The sequence below is a fragment of the Coenobita brevimanus genome, chromosome 88, assembly GCF_032717465.1.
Source record: "Coenobita brevimanus isolate Jiangsu-jjx chromosome 88, ASM3271746v2, whole genome shotgun sequence".
Classification (NCBI taxonomy): Eukaryota; Metazoa; Arthropoda; class Malacostraca; order Decapoda; family Coenobitidae; genus Coenobita; species Coenobita brevimanus.
This window is the reverse complement of record NC_137041.1, coordinates 31,028,908-31,047,120: the sequence shown is the minus strand read 5'-3', so window position 1 is coordinate 31,047,120 and position 18,213 is coordinate 31,028,908. Positions and strand designations below refer to the sequence as shown.

General features: G+C 40.0%; 1 pseudogene; it reads right to left on the bottom strand.

The window, feature by feature from the left end:
* Nucleotides 1-380: 380 nt before the first annotated feature.
* Nucleotides 381-499, bottom strand: LOC145411288 (5S ribosomal RNA; annotated as a pseudogene).
* Between the last annotated feature and the right edge of the window lie 17,714 nt (nucleotides 500-18,213).

The window sequence follows — 18,213 nt, the reverse complement described above, 5'->3', positions numbered from 1 at the left end:
AAAGAGACTAAATTATAAAAAAGGAAACTACCATGACCTAAAGAAGTACTTCTTATACACAAATTGGGTAAAGGAGCTTAGAGGACAAGATTGAAATGTTATTTAAAAAAAAAAAAACTGTGAACTTTATGAAATAGGAGCCCAGAAGTACATTCCACAGCACAAAGAAGCAGAAAAGAAAATACAGAAATGGTTTAATGCAGAATGTAAAAAATCAAAAGAAAAGAGAGATTTGTTGAGGAACAGATATAGAAGACACAATAGTTTCATTCATTCATTGCCAGACGCCATGTATCCCGGACAGGGTAGCCAAGGGCTCAGAGTTAATTGTTTTACAGGGAGGGGCACTAATCCTCCACCAACCCCACTTGACGTAGGGATGCCAACAGCATCTGGTGTTCCCAGGCGGTCACCCATCCAAGTACTAACCAGACCCAACGTTGCTTAACTTCGCTGATCAAACGGGAAGCGGTGTACTCAACGTGGTATGGACAGCATAATAACAACTATAAACAGGCAAGAAACGATTATACAAGAATAAAAAGGGAAGCTCAAAGACAGTCTGAGGAGGATATCAAAAATAACAGTAGTGATCAATCGAAGCTATTTTACAGCTATATCCGAAGCAAAACCAAAGGAAGAGGTAAAATACAATCCATTACAGATGAGGGGATCACCTATAGACAAGAGAAGGATATTTGTGAAGCACTAAATAAAAATTTCCAATCGGTTTTTACAGAAGAAAATAATTTTGCGATGGATGATATGGAACAAGCATGCCCACACATATTACCAGATATAAAAATATCAGAAAAAGAAATACAGGAGGAGTTAAATTAGACAAAGGAAAAGCAAATGGTTATGATGAAAATTAATATTGGGTGCTACATGAATGTGCAAAGGAGTTAAGTAAACCATTAACTTTAATATTCAAGGAATCTTTGAGACAAGGTAAGCTACCTGATATTTGGAAGAAAGCAAAAATTGTTCCCTTATTCAAGAAAGAGAATAGACAAAATCCACTCAACTACCGACCAGTATCACTAACCAGTGTTGTACAGTAAGCAAGATATTAGAAAAGCTGGTAAGAAAAGTTTGGGTAAATCATCTAGAAGAACACAATATGATAACAGAAAGACAGTTCGGTTTCAGAAAGGGAAAATAATTTGTTAATAATCTGTTGAGCTACTATGATAGAGTAACAGAAACATTACAGAAAAGAGAAGGATGGGTGGAGAGTATCTATTTAAATTCCAAGAAAGCATCTGACAGAGTACCGCACCAAAGATGTTTATGGAAACTGTACCATCAAGGAGGAATCCGAGGCAAACTGTATTGTTGGATGCAAGATTTTCTCAAAAAAAGGGAAAAGAGAACAGTACTAAGGGGAATTTACTCATCATGGAGGGAAGTGACTAGCGGAGTTCCATAGGGCTCTGTGTTGGAATCAATGTTTTTAGTGTATATAAATGACACAGATAGCAACATTAAAAATGAAAGCTATCAAAATATGTTAGCTAATGATGCAAAAATACAAAGGAGAATTATTAAGGCAGACTCTTGTAAAGAGCTACAAGAAGAATTAAATAAACTTCACGAATGGAGCAATATATGGCAAATGAAATTCAATGTGGACAAGTGTCATGTAATCAAGTTTGGTAAAAGTGGAAGAAGACCTGATTGGGATTATAACTTAGGAAGTAAAACCCTACACACATCAGAAAGAGAGAAGGACCTAGGTGTGAGTATCAGTAACAGACTATCTCCGGGTGACCACATCAGTGAGAAGGTACGGAACATGTATGCACTGCTTGCAAATATGAGAGTAGTGTTCACATACATAAATGAAGACATGCTAAGGAAGATAATAACATTATTCATCAGACCAACCCTGGAGTATGCATCACTAGTCTGGAGTCCTCATCTAAAAAAAAACATAGATAAGATTGAAAAAGATCAGAGGGCCACTACCACTTGGGTACCAAGCTTAAGCGATCTAAGCTATGAAGAAAGACTAGAAAAACTGAATCTACCTACACTACAGGAGAGAAGGAAAAGAGGAGACATGATTATGCTATATAAATACATATCAGGGAAGGAGCAAATAGACATAAATGATTACATAACCTATGGGGATGCATCAGCAAGAGGACACCTTCAAAAAACTGCATGAAAAGAGAGACAGTAAAGATGTAAGGAAATTTAGTTTCCCAAGCAGCGCAACTGATCAATGGAATGCATTACCGAATGAAATAGTGTGTGCCAAAACAATTAATAAATTTAACCCGCCGCATCCCGGAGACGTGAATTCACGTCCTCACATGATGTGCACTCATATCCCGGAGACGTGAATTAATGCGGCAACATTGCAAGGTCCCTAATTTGCACAATTTTCAATTTTCGCGAGTGATTTCACGAGTGATTTTTGGCACGTATACACGGGACACCTTCCTCTATTCCTCTACAAGATGCCAAGCAGGGACAATGCCTTACACCGCATAACCTCTCCCTCCCCCCTGCATGCCATTGTCTCAGCAATTCACCTGTTACCAGTGACCTGGCCAATAAAGACATTCAGGGCCAGAGTGATTCCCCAATCGATGACACTGTGGAGGACAAAGTTTACATAGCATTAGAGGAAGAAACAGTCAGAAATGATGATCAGGTAATGTGGGAAAAAAAGGTCATGAATGGTGATGAGTTAGCGAGTGAAACAATGCTTAAAATGCCTATATTACTGTTTGAAAACCAATATACTCTTGTACTACATATAAATTCGTACCAAGTAAATAAATAAATACTGTTTATGAGTGGATAAAATAGTTACCCTCCCATAGAACTCGTTTTCTTTGGTGCCAGCCTGTTAGAAAACCCAGTCAGGTAAGGAGGTACTCGTACCTAGATCGAGTATTTTAAACCTCAGGTGAGCGATTTCTCTATGAATTTTCGATGTTTCCCACCAAAAGCGGATGTTTGAGCCAAAAAAAAAAAGGTTCAAAAATGTCCGGACTGGGGTGTACCACTGCCTAGAAACATCGAGATGGGGCAGGTTAAAGATATGTACGATGAAAATGGATTAAGACATGGGACAATACGAGCTTGACTCATTCCTGTAAAAATACAATTAGGTAAGAACACACACACACACACGCACACGCGCGCGCGCTTATGCAAAAGGAGAACATTAAAAACTAGTAAAGGAGTTAAACCAAAATGACACAATAATAGACGAGCTATCAGGTGAGGTAGTTTCACTGATAAAGAAGACTAGAAAAATTGCGTGTACAGTTGTCAACCATGAGAGTACTATGGACGAGATCAGATATGATACAGAGACAATTAGGCAACCATGCAGTCTGATAGACCAAAGCAGTGATATTGATGAGAAGATAACGCAGGTGAACGAAATGATGAGAAATTGTAAAGATGAAGTACAAATTACATATGCTGAAATGGTGGAAGTAAAGGACTTAGAATCAAAAGACAATGAAAAAACATTAGAAAGGAAGTGAAAGGAATAATAAAAAAAAAAAATGGTCAAAGATTCAGCAGGTATCAACAAATCTATATTACTCACTGTTATAGATGAAGAAGAAATAAGAAACAGAGTCATGAGAGACAAAAAGGAGATGGTAATATCATGAACATACTGAGGGAACTATCAGAGGATATCTGTGATAAAGATAAAGAGAACAAAAAAGGCTACAGAAATTTCAGAGAAATAAGTCAAAGCCACTAAAAGTAACCTTCCAGTGCGTGAACACTGTAGGGGAAAAACTATGGTAACAAATGCAAATGAACTCATGAAAAAAGAGGAATTTAAAAAAGTTTGGATAAAAAGATGCCAAATTTAAGAGGAATTGGGAATACTAAAGAAGAGGGAAGAAGCTAAAAGACAAAATGAGGAAAGATCAGAGGAAGAGAGGAGTAATTTTTTTTTACAAAATGGTAGGATTACAATTAAGAAAATGGCACATAAACAAAAGGGACTAAGAAAGAGGAAGGTAGTAGACTCAAACTGTCGTATATGTAAACAACATTATTAAGTTGATGTTCTCAAATGTAGACAGAATGGTATCTAAATTATTATAGATAAAAGACTATAACAAAGAAAAGGAACCTCATGTTATTTGCTTAATTGAAACAAAATTAAGCCCAAGGATATCAAACAACACCCTAAGCTTTGAGGATTACAATGTATCAAGAAGAGATACAAATCTGAAGAAAAGGAGGAGTTCTGGTATAAAAAAAGAAAAATCTAAAATCCAAAGAGCTAGAGCTAGATATACGCTCAAAAGTAGAACTGACTGCACTAGAGAGTGACACATCTGAAGAGAAAAATAATTGTGGCAAATTTATACGTGCCACACAAAACAAACACTTAGGAAAAAGGAGATAATTAAGACCTGGCATGAAGAACAATTCAGAGTTTAAGAGGCCTGCTATATAGAATTGAAGAGAAATATGAAAGAATTTATTTTACTGGAGATTTCAATAAAAAATATAAATTGGAATACTCTTGAAATAAGAAGCTATGAAAGCTGTTGGGAATAAAAGCTCCTGGATCTTGTACAGTTTTTCCTAACACGACATGTCAAGCAGAACACCAGAAAAAGAGGACCAGATGATCCATCATTACTAGATCTTATATTTACCAGGCAAGGTAATGATATCAACTACATAATGTATAACCCTCCATTCAGCAAAAGCGATCATGCAGTATTAAATTGCAAATTCAGGGTTGCAAATGATATAGTGATCACTAACGAAAGTTACAAAAAGACCCTAAACTACAAAAAGGGCAACTACCATGACTTAAAGAAGTACTTCATAGAAACAGATTGGGAAAAGGAGCTTAGAGAACAATAGATAAATATTATATATAGAAAATTCTGTGAATTGTATGAAAAGGGAGTCCAAAATTATATCCCTCAGTGAAAAGAAACAAAAATTAAGATAAAGAAGTTTAACACAGAAAGTAAGAAATCAAAAGAGAAAGGAGACTTGTTGTGGAACAGATACAGAAGACACAGTAGTCTATCTATCGATTGCCAGACGCCTTAATCCCGTAGGGCATATAACAACTATAAACAGGCAAGAAATGATTATACAAGAATAATGAGAGAAGCTCAAAGACAGTTTGAGGAAGACATTATAAATAAAAGTAGTTATGAACCGAAACTTTTTTTTACAGCTACTGTACATCCGAAACAAAACCAAAGTTAACATAAAATACAGCTTGATCATCATGGATGACAGGATTACCAGTATTGTAGACAGACATTTGCCAAGTTTTTTAAAAAATTCCAAAGAGTTAAACAGAAGAAAGTAATTTTGAAAGGGATGATAGGGAAAATGCAAACCCATACATATTACCAGATATGTGAAAATCGGAACACGAGGTACAGGAAGAGTTGAGTAAATTAGTCAAAGGGAAAGCAAATAGTCCTGTCGAAATTTCAGGTTGGGTACTAAATGAATGTGCAGAAGAGTTAAGCAGACCAATATACTTAATATTCAAGGAATTCTAAATCAAGGTAAACTACCTGATATTTGAAAGAAAGCAAACATTGTTCCCCTATTCAGGAAAGGAAATAGACAAATTCCACTCATCTACCGACCAGTATCCCTGACCAGTGTTGTAAGCAAGGTACTAGAGAAGCTAATAAGAAAAATTTGGGTAAACCATCTGGAAAAATACAATATGATAACAGACAGTTCAGATTTAGATAAGGAAAGTCATGTGTTACAAATCTATTAAGCTACTATGACTTAGCTGCAGAAACACTACAGAAAAGAGAAGGATGGGTGGACAGTATCAATTTAGAGTTTAAGAAAGCATTTGGCAGAGTACTGCACCAAAGACTTTCATGGAAACTGTACCATCAAGGAGGAATCCAAGGTAATCTGTATTGTTGGATGCACGATTTTCTTAGAAAAAGGAAATGAGAACGGTACTAAGAGGAATTTTCTCATCATGGAGGGAAGTGACTAGCAGAGTTCCACAGGGCTCAGTGCTGGCACCAATTATGTTTTTAGTAAATGAATGATAAAGACAGGAATAATGGAAGTGGAAGTTATCTAAATATGTTTGCTGATGATGCAAAAATACAAAGGAGAATAACAAACACAGACTCTTGCAGAGCACTACATGAAGAATTAAATAAGCTTCATGAATGGAGGAATAGATGGCAAACGGAATTCAGTGTGGACAAATGCTATGTAATTAAGATTGGTAAAAGAGGAAAAAAGCCAGATTGATATTATAAGCTAAGAAGGTCAACTCTACACACATCAGAAATAGAAAAAGACCTAGGTGTGATTATCCAAAACAATCACTATCTGACCACATAATGAGAAGGTGCGAAACATGCATACTCTGCTTGCAAATATGAGAATCACATATACAATATTATTAGCCAAAAAGAAATGTTGTGGAAATGAGGTAAAGCTGTAACACTCGGTAATTTTTTACAAGTGCACAGGGACGTCTTTTTTGGTGAAACCAAGGTATATCTGATAGTTTTTGATGTGTTTTGAACGAATCTGACCTTCATTTCTGCCGCAAATCAGTATATTTCAAGATATCCCCCACCCCCCCTTCCCCCCACAAGAGTGGGGGAGATGGGCTAACCCTGGGTTTTTGGGTGGGTGAATTCACATAATATATTAATCCGCGATAGAAATGAAGGTCAGAATAATTCACAGCACATCAAAAACCATCAGAAATACATTGGTTTCACCAGCCAGGCCGCTGCGCACTGGGCCGTCTGGCCTACTCCCAACCGACTCGCACCAACAATCGCTTGCCCACTGTCACCAGCAATCCATAATCTCCTAAGCTAAACTAAGCTAAGCAATAAAATTATATTTTTCCGTGCCAAGAACAATGGGGGACCTGTGGGAAAGCGGGGTTTTGGGTGGGGAAAACACGCAAAAACGAGTGATTTCCGATTGAAACTGTTATCAAATTCAAACCGAAAACACTAAAATTCTTCGGAAAAATGAAATTTTAAGCTTCTTAGGGAGTCCGTGTTTGCTAACTGGGGGGCTTTGCCCCCCAGACCCCCCAGCCCTGGCCGTGATTTCTAACTGGGGGGCTTCGCCCCCCAGACCCCCCCTGACATTAACCAAACCTCATCTAACCTAACCTAACCGGGTGTAAATACGAAATAATGCCTTTACTCACCAGTTTACAGCTCCTTAAGTACTTACGGTAATTTTGCAGGCTTCACAGGTCGTGGCTGGAGACGAACTGACTTTCAAATCCTGCGGGACCCTAGCGTATCTGAAATTCAAATTTGCGCACCGGTTGTATCAGTTTGAACTTCACGCACGAGCAGATAGCGCGTGACATAACAGGACACACATGCTTTAGCCCCACCCATAAGTCACGTGAACCGTGACGTGATGGTAGACACGCGAGACAGGACCACAATGCATTAGGCACGCGCCGTGATGGGTCTCACGTATCGCCAGACTATGTAGAGTAATTTTTAGGAAAATTTTCAAAAATCTTTTTTCGCGTTAATATTCATTTGCGGAAGTTGTTTCTAGGGTTCAAAATGTTCGCAATGGTGAGATTTAGATATCTGTAAGAGTAAATTGAGATTCCAAATCCCTGTGCACTTGTAAAATAATACCTAACACTCTTTTGACCACTAACTCACGTACATAAGCTGCAAAAGGACAGAAATCTAGGCCAGGTTAAGGTGGGACAAACATTATGTTCTTTTATCTCAAGCCACTTCACCACCTCACCTGTTGCTTTCAGTGAGGATGACAAGCTGAAACAGCACCTGTTTCACTGACATACGTAGAATCAGAATCTTGTTCACTGAGACAGGAAGAAATGTGAAGTATATTTATATGTTTCACTGAGAAAACTAAACTGGAAGTGTATATGCTTCACTGAAGGAGGAAGAAACATTAACTGTTTCACTGAGTTGGCAGCAGCTGTACGTTTCACTAAGGCAAATAGAACCGGGCTGTATGTTTCACTGAGGTACATAGAAAACTGGGTTGTAAGTTTCTCTGAGGCAGGCACAAGACACGAGTCATGATGAAAGGAGCAACTGTGAAGTGTTGTGAGAGAGGAAAGTCACCGGTGCCAGAGCAGATCCACAGTACTGCTAAACTTTACTTTCGGATTGTGCAAAAAACAAAAGCACTCGGATTGACATGTTGACCTGATGAGCCATAGACTTTCTATATTCTAATAATATTTATTATTATATTAGTAGTAGTTGTAGGAGGAAAAGGAGAAGGAGTAGTATTTTATACAGACTACTACCAGCAGATTAAATTTTCGTAAAGAGTTAATTATACGGAAAGGGGAGACAAAGAATGTGATGAAGGGATGGGGTGAAGAGGAATAAGAATGTGTGTGTTCGAGAAAGGGCAGCCGGATGGTAGAGCGCACAGTGACAGAGACCACCATTTAGAGATATGAATACTTCAGGTGAAAGAAAGATAAAGATTTATCTTACTTATGTGGTTTAAAGTCTCTCCTTAATATAACAAAATGCTCAAGATACAAAGGTAAAGATACATGTGGGAGAACTCACCATAATGTATGGTTTTCGTCACGAAAGATCCACCGATGCTATTCTCAGTCTCCTGACTCATACCATGAATCAGTCAATTGACCAACATGGAGAAATTCATGCAGTAGCCCTTGATATTTCCTAAGCTTTTTAACAGAGTGTGGCACCGTTTCCTGTCATCCAAATTCCCTTGCTATAGCCAAACGTCTTTTGTTCCTCTGATTTCCTTATATCTCAGGGACAGAAAGATAAAGTTAAAGTAGATGATGTATTTTCCAATATCCAATTGATTAATGCCGATGTGCCACAAGGATCAGTTTTGGCTCCACTCTATTGTTAATTCATGTTAATCATAATGTATTTGCCACCCATAATCCCACCTATTCATATGCAGATGACACAGTATTTAACAGTTCATTCACACATATCACTCATTCACAAAGTTCAGTATCTCTAACTCACAACTCAGTACAGCAATCTCCATAAATCAAGACTTTTCTCAGATCACTGAATGAGGACAAAAATATATTGTCTTATTTAATGCTATTAAACCAAATATAAGCAATTCACTAATAGACACATATTGCCTGGTTCCTATTTTACCCTCAGTGCTACTAATATTTCTAACTCTAAAAGCATTTAAAATTATCGGTGTTTCACATAACCGTGTCCACAGCTGGACCCCTCATGTTATATCACTTGTTAATACTGCTTGAAACTTGGATTCTTGTACACAGTCCGGAACTTCTTCACTGACGAGCAGCTAGGTATAATTTGTAAGAGTAATATGCTCTCTCTGCTGGATCATTGCTCACTATTCTGGAATGGATGTGGAGAGGTAGCACTAAAAGAACTAGATAAATTTCAGAACAAGGCTGTTAGAATTATTAACAACCCTACTATTACAAATTAACAACCTCATCTTCAAGTAAGAAGGAATGCTGGCTCCCTTGCATTATTTCATAGATACTTTTATGGCAAATGCTCATACGAAGTTGCATCTGTTGTACCACCTCTCCATGCCTTTCCACGCACCACGCGGGCATCTGGTAGTGCTCATGAATGGTTTGTCACATTAGTATACTACACATCTGCCTATCAGAATTTTTCTATTCCCCGAACTACATCTCTTTGAAACTCGCTTCCCCAGCATTGTTTCTTCCCAGACTTCAACCTATGGCTGTTCAAGTCCAACTGTTACAATTTTTTTATGAATAGGGGACACCTGTAATATGGTGTATGGATTTTTTTTTTTTTATTGATTGGTATTGTGAGAAAAAGATGGAAGAAGAGCATAAGACAGTATGGATCAGTTGGGTCAAGGATTGTGTGGGTAAAGTTGAAAGTTGGAATACAAATGTGGGCGATTGTGTGTGTGTGTGTGTGTATGCGCCAACGCAAGATCGTGCTAGCAGAGTGAGAGAAGAGTTCTGGACAAATGTGGAAGTGTGCATGGAAAAGTTTGGAAGGAATGAGAGAGTGTTTTTGATCAGTGATATAAATGGTAAAGTAGGGAATGTGAAGGTGGATGGAATAGTTGGTGAGTGGGGTGTGCTTGCTGAGATAGGTGAGAATGGCAGTGCGTTAGTGGACATTTGTGCTGGGAGGGGGTTGGTGATAGCTAATACCCTCTTCAGGCATAAAATGATCCACAGGTATACATGGCGAGTGATGAGAAGGGTGGGTGGTGAACTGAATGAAAGGAAGGCACTGATTGATTATGTGTGTATGGATGAAAGGATGCAAAGATGTGTAATGGATGCAAGAGCTTATAGAGGTTGGGGGAGTGGACTTTCTGACCACTACTTGGTGGTGGCCAGAATTAGGATCCAAGTAAGATGGAGGAATAGAAGAAGGGAAAGACGAGAGGAAGGAGTTATTGTAAGGAGAGTGGAAAGGTTACAAGAGGATGAGAAAAAGGCAGAATATAAGAGGGAAGTGGAGGAACGATTGAGCAAATATGAATTGGAGCAGATGGGGGACATGGAAGGTGTGTCCAGGATATTTACCGAAGAAATATGTGCAGCATGTGATGTAGTGTGTGGAAGGAAGAGAGGACGGAGGGGGGTGCAAAGGACAGCGTGATGGACTGAAGAGGTGAGACAGGCAGTGGCACAAAAGAAGAAAGCATACAATGAATAGATGAGAAATAGGGGCGTGGAAGAAGTTGAGAGGCGGAAGAGAGAGTTATATGTAGAGAGAAAGAGAGAGGTGAAAAGATTAGTAAGAGAGAGTAAGAAGAGAGTGGATGAGGAATTTGGAAGGAATTTGAGTGTAAAGTGGAGGGACTGTAAGAAAATGTTCTGGAAAGAGGTGAAGAGATTAAGACAGGGTGGAAGTGAGGTTAGCAGGGGAGTGAAAGATAAAAATGGTAGATTACTAGCTTAGAAGGGAGAAAAAGTGAGCAGATGGAGAGAACATTTAAGGAATTGTTGAAGATGCAGGATGGAAGTAATGCGAGTATAAGTGGCTGGGGAATGGCTGGGAGAAGGAGGGAAGTGAGAAGACAGGAAGAAATCAGTAGGATAGAAGTTGTGGAAGCAATGAAGAAAGTTACATTGGGGAAAGCCCCAGGAATTGATGGAGTGTGTAGTGAAATGCTGAAGCATGGGGGAGAGATAGTAGTAGAATGGATGTGGAAGATGTGCAGATTGGCCTGGGAGGAAGGTAGAGTCCCGAAGGATTGGAAGTCAGGTATAATTATTCCCTTGTACAAAGGAAAAAGGGAAAAGAAGTGTGTGGTAATCATAGGGGCATTTGTCTTCTTAGTGTACTAGGAAAAGTGTATGGTAGGATACTTATTGACAGAGTTAGAGAAAGAATAGAGGAATTAGTTGGAGAAGAACAGGGAGGCTTTAGGAAGGGAAGAGGTTGTGTAGATCGGATATTCATTCTTAGATCTTTAGTGGAAAAGTTTCTAGAGAAGAGAAAGAAGTTGTACGCGGCTTTCATGGATTTGGAGAAAGCATATGACAGAGTGGATAGACAAGGATTGTGGAAAGTATTAAGAATATATGGAGTAGATGGGAAATTGTTGAGGTAGGGTAGTGGATGTTGGAGTGGCCCTGGTGAGAGAGGATAGTGTTTGGAAACGCTCTGTACTGTTGTTTGCAGATGATACTGTGTTGTTGAGTGAAGGTGAAGGGGAGCTGCAAGGCTTGGTGGATGAGTTTGGGAGACTGTGTAAGAAACGGAATCTAAAGGTGAATGTAGGGAAGAGTAAAGTGATGGTCTTTGAGAGAGGTGAAGTCAGTGAATGTACAGCGAGTTTGGATGGTGAGGAAATGGAAAATGTGAGTACGTTTAAGTACTTGGGTAGTGTGATAAGTAAGGATGGAGGTTTGGAGGGTGAAGTGCTTGAAAGGGTACAGCAGGGAAGAAAGGTTGCTGGTTCTTTGAAAGCAGTGATAAGAAACAGGGAAGTGAGCATGGAAGTGAAAAAGTTACTACATGACAGTATTGTGATACCAACTCTAACGTACGGAAGTGAACCTTGGACGTTGTTGGAAGGACACAAGTCAAGAGTGAGAGCAGTGGAAATGAGTTATTTAAGAGGAGCCTGTGGAGTCACATGGAGAGAGAGGCTGACGAATGAGGATATAAAGAAGCGTTGTGGTGTGGATGTGGATGTGATAGGAAGCGTTATGAGGAACACACTGAGGTGGTTTGGCCATGTGGAGAGGATGGAGGGTGAAAGACTGACGAAGAGAGTGTATGTGAGTGAGGTGGAGGGGGGAAGAGGGAGGGGGAGGCCGAGGATGAGATGGAGGGATGGGGTGGAGAGGTATATGAGAGAGGGGGGTGTGAGTTGGGAGCAGGGCAGTGAAATGGCGGGGGACAGGGCGACGTGGAGGCGATTTGTTTGTGGCCACCCCAAACGGGATGGAGGCGTCTGGCAATAGATAGATAGATAGTATTTCTTTCCTCTGTTCTATTACTGAAAAAAATGAATAAATCAATAAAGCTCATAAGAGTGGTGCTCACCTCAGTAAACTAGCCTTTAAGCCTGTAAGAAGTTTTCCACGCAAGAGCATGGGGTATATACAAGACCACTGCACTATCCAGGTCCCCACATTCACCTCTCGTAGGTGTTTTCCTGGGGCCTAGGTAATTATTTTACCTATTCTCTTTATCTTTATCCTCATAATCAAGACCTCCTTTCCCACCATAGGGCAGGGTGAGGAGCAATGTCCAGACAGCCTATGTTTGCCCAATCCAATAGACCACGCTTCCATTCACTCATCATTCAAGCCCCCGGAATCCTGGCTCCATCTGATACACAAAAACATTCACCTCATTAAGTAACTTCATAAACGTATCCGAGAGAGTCAGTCCAAACTCTGTCACGTTAAAAAGAGGGGCCAAATCCCCGATCATGCACTTTTGCTCACAACATTCATCCAGCCAGCTCGATCTCTTGTCAATCCCCTGGCCTCACGAACTTCCATACCACTCTTCCTCACATAGTCATCCACAATATCCCTCCACCTTCTTCTTGGCCTACCTCGCCTCCTCCCTCCTTCAAAATCACTCAGATATTCCATTTTCACCAATCTGTTGTTATTCATTCTCTCCACATGACCATACCATCTCAGTAAACTCTCTTCGATTCTGTTGTCCACAGACTTCCTCACTCCACATCTTTCACGAATCACAATATTTCGTATCCTATCCACTCTCTGTACTCCACATACATTCCTCAGCAGTCCCATCTCCACTTCTCTCACTCTTTTTATTTTCATACCACACCATAATCTCCTATCCATATGTTAAAGCTGGCACTAACACTCCTTCATGTAAGCCACGTGCTGCTGCAACACTCAAGCCTGTTTCTTATCAAGACCTTCATAGCACCAGCTACATTCATTCCTTGTGTTACTCTACTTTGAACTCTCTCACCAGTTCCAGTCTCTCTCCATTCGCTGTAACATCACACAGGGAGTCAACCTCTCTCCCAGTAACAATCACTTTACTCCTTTCCGCATTTACTGTCAAGGCACGACGCTCACAGACATCAGCAAACCTCTGCACTTGTCTACCAAGTTCTTGTCCGGTATCTGCAAGTAGTATCCTACTGTGTCGTCATCAGAATGCAACATTTTTGAAATATTCCATCCATCACCATTCATTACCAACGCGATCCCTCTCTCCATTACTCGAGTTTTTACTTCTCTCATCACTCTATCCATATATATATATATATATATATATATATATATATATATATATATTGAACAACCATGGGGATATCACAGAACCTTGTGGCACACCCACACTGATCGTGAGCCACTCACTTAGATGCCCATTTACCCTTACGCAAGCCTCACTACCATCGTAATAGCTCTTGACGGCCCCTAGCATCTTACCGTCTACACTGTACATGCACAAAACCTTCCACAATCCTTCTCTGTTGTCTTTGTTGTATGCTTTTTCCATATCCATGAATGTCATAAACCCCATATAGTCCTTCTCACACGCCTTCTCAACTATGTCTTACAGCAAATATATGATCCACACATCCTCTGCCACCCCAAAAGTCACCCTGTTTGTCACTCACTGGGACTTCTGATATCTCTCTTACTATCTCTTTAATAATTCTTCCATATACTTTCCCTACCACGCTCAATAAAGTTATGCTACGATAATTCTTGCACTCACTTTACTCACCTTTATTTTTGTACAGGGGTACAACCACAGGCTTTGTCCACTGTGCTGACAAAGTTTCACTCATCCATGCCTTCTTACATACTGTAGTTCCATCAAGCACTCCATTCTGCTCTCTCCAACTACAATTAATTATCTTAGCATACATCTTATCACCCCGAGGTCTTTTCCCATTTTTCAGCCACTTCACAGAGTTCTTCAACTGTTCAAGTGTCACGTTTCCTGGCACTGCATTCCTTCTCTGCACACCCCTAAAACCAATATTGTTTACATCGGCTCTTCTCTCTCTATTCTTGTTCACTAGGCTTTCAAAATATTCTTTCCATCTGGTCCTTACTTCATCCCCATGGGTTAATAATATACCACTTACATCCTTCACACTTTGACATTTCTTTCTGCTGTCACTTCTACATTTCCGCACCTCTTTCCAGAATAACTTCCTATTATCAGAGTAATTTGCATTCATTTTTCATCCTAGATCATGATTTACCTCCTTTTTCCTCTTCACTAGTCTCTTTACGTGTTTCTTGCTCTCATTTTATTCAGTTATTTTTTCAATCGAATCCCTGTCCGGTAACCATTCTAGCCACCTCTTCCTCTTTTCATCCACTGCTCTCATAACCTCTTCATCCCACCATGCCGTACCTTTCTTCTTTGTTGTTACTCATACCACACCATGCACTGCTTTAGCATACCTAACCAAGCAATCCCTTTATGCATTCCTCAGGCTGTCCAGGTTCATTTCATTCCGATTCACTGATTCTATCTCCTCCCGTACTTTGGTCCTGTATTCATCTACCATTTCGTTGATCCTCAGCTTCTTGACTTTCAGCCTTTCACCCTGACCTCTTCGTCTGTCCTGGTACACCTCACTCCTCTCAGCTTGATCTTGTATACAACAATCATATCATCTGACAGACCTCCACATCGTCCTCTTACGGTCCTCGTATCAGCAACCATTTCCAGTATCGACCTCTCTACGAGCATGTAATCAGTCAGGCTCCTTTCTACACGATCCCCGTTCCCTCTGTACAATGTATATTTATGTTCATCTCTGTTTGAAATACGAGTTACATAATCTCAACCTCCATTCCTGACACATATCCTCCAGCCGCTTCCCATTATCATTTTCACCTGGTACTCCATTACAACACATTGTCATCCTTAGGACCAGTGCCTACTTTTCATTAATATCGCCTATTACGACCACTTTACTGCCCCTGGGCACTTCTCCCACTGCTTCATCCAGCTCATCCCAAAACCTGTCTTTCACTCCTGTCATAACACGTTTCATTCGCTACAATCACTGCCGCTTTCACCTTCTTGAACTTGAGATACATACTGTACATCTCGAGCTGACACATGTGTAATCTCTCATGCCATTCTGCCACACTTCATTCTTCAAAGAGGCAACTCCTTCCTTGCATCTCCCTCACCCATTCATGCCCGACCTTGCACACTTAACATCCTATCACTCCTTTACTTCACAGCCTGTCATCTTTGTTTCACATTGTGCCATCACGGCGTACCTCGCACTATTGAACACATTCACCACTTTCACCCTCTTGCTTTCCTCATTCACACCTTTCACACTCCTCATGGCCATGCGAATCTGCCCATTTGGTTGGGGCCATGGGCAGGTATTGGGCCCTCTGAGGCTCTCCAAGCATTTGCCATGATTAAGTAGTTTTAGATAAGGGAATCTGGGAAACATTTAGCCCGCCCAAAACCCCGGTTATATGGTTATTAACCAGTGTAGTAAATGGTTTCCTGGGTACAGAAAACGATTTGACTTGTCACTCAGTGTAGAGACCATACGGCATCCCTGCACTGAGCGAGTGGATGATGGGCTCCCGCATTTACACTAATTTTTCTTAAAATTTACATCATTTCATCTTGAATGCCGAGTTGTATGCAATAGGGTAACACTAGAATATAATGCTAGTCACAAAGAAATGCCATGGAAATGATGCAGAGACGTGACTTTTTTTTTCTGCTACTGAGTCATATGATGTAAGCCACAGAAGGATGATAATCTGGACCAAGTTGAAATGGAAAAAAAAAAATCCGGCAAACAAAAGATGAAGACAATCTTGATTAGAATAACGCCAGTTGCCCTCTCCAAGATTAGAATCCTGGTGTTATCAGGCCAACACTTTCATGGTAACCGTTAAATAAAAGGGAAAACATTATCCAAATGTAGCGAGAAGTGCTTACTTGGCAACACTGGTGTCCTCGACTTGTGCGAAGGTCGAAGATGTCAGATATCACGCGAAACAACTGTCCAATATTTTTTTACATAAATATTTCTGTCATGTTAAGGATATACATATTAAAATGAGTGTTTTTTGCCGTTTATATCTAGCATACGATGTCTTGCACGTTAAAATTTCAGTTTATATAGTGGGAGTGTTATTGGTAGCCGGCAGTTTGAGTTGTGACATGAGTGAAGCTTTGAGGTAACACTGAAGAAAACTAACGTATCTGACATATTTTCATATTTCACACACACACACACACACACACCTCTCTCTCTCTCTCTCTCTCTCTCTCTCTCTCTCGGGGCCTCCTTATCGCCTGCTCCTAAGCGAGTTGCATTGCTTATTACAATACCTTACTATTTCAAAATAATAATCCCGCAATGCTTTTCCATTTATTCCCTTTTTACTTCAACCTTGCCCAAATTTTCATCAATTTGCTGCTGTTTCATCAGAATAACACAATACTAATGTTCTACATTTTATCATTTAACAAAACCATACGTGCTCCCTGCGTATCGGCAAGTGGGTTGGTGGAGGGTTAGTGCCCCTCCCCATAAAACAAATAACATAATCAAACGGCCACCCCTTACGGGATTAAGGCGTCTGGCAATAGCTGATCAGCATCATTTCTAGTGTTAGTCTGTTGTCACATTTCAGCGTTCAAAATCAGGAGATGGCAATATTAGGACGGAGTAAAACCAATTTAAATAAAGTATAAAGCAGCAATATTTGCTTGTGTGTGTGTGTGTGTGTGTGTGTGTGTGTGTGTGTGTGTGTGAACAAAGAAATATTTTTAAAATTCTATTTTAACGATATTTGCTCGAGTGGCAGAAGAATGGCCAAGGGGTTGACCTATTGTTTTTAGAACAAGAGAATAAAAGTTAAGGTTACAAGGATAAGTCAAAGATTTTACAAGCAGCTTCAATTTTTTTTTTTTTTTAATTCTACTTAAACCAGAGTTGATGGAGGGGTTGAGGGTAAAGCAAGAGCTAAGATGGTCGAATCTGATAACAATCAGTGAAAGATCAAGGGCATAGATCAATGACAGAGCTTCACCTGTGTGTCTGTGTGTGGAAGAATAAATTCATTAATTTTGATCTGATTTGGATCAACTTGATGGAAGGATTTGGGGTCATTTTTTTTCTCTCTACTGTTTGTCAAAATGTCGAAGTCATATGGTAAAGTCAACTTAAAAAGCTCTCGCCCCACTTCAGAGAAAAGCAAGGGTAAACTATTTCCATTTTGAAAACATTCATAGGTCAAGGTCAGAGGGAAAGGTCAAAACTCAAGGTCACAGAATGAGGTTATTTCAAACAGTCTTGGTCTGATTTGAACCAAACTTAGTGGAAGAGTCAAGGGTCAGACAAGGATAAAATAATTCAGAGTTGGGGGCAATCGGTCAGTAAGGTCCAGGTGGCAGGTCAAAGTCAAATATTCAGCCCTTACACCAGTTGGTGGGCGTGGGTGTTGACTCTGTGTGGGTGTGCCATGGTCGTTATTCTCGTCGGTTTAGGAAGCGCCCGAACACCTTTTCTTAAGCGATTTATTTTGCTTGTTACACCTTACTGTCCTCTTCTGTGTTATGCAAATCCTTCCGATATAGCCATAATTTGCAAAAATAACGTACAAAAGGATGTTAACCACCCGTACCCCCAAACTAAATCGTTAAGGAAGAGGCGTTAAGGACATTCCCTAACTGACGAGAATTTGTGCCATTGTTTTGCTGTTACTCCGTCTTGCTC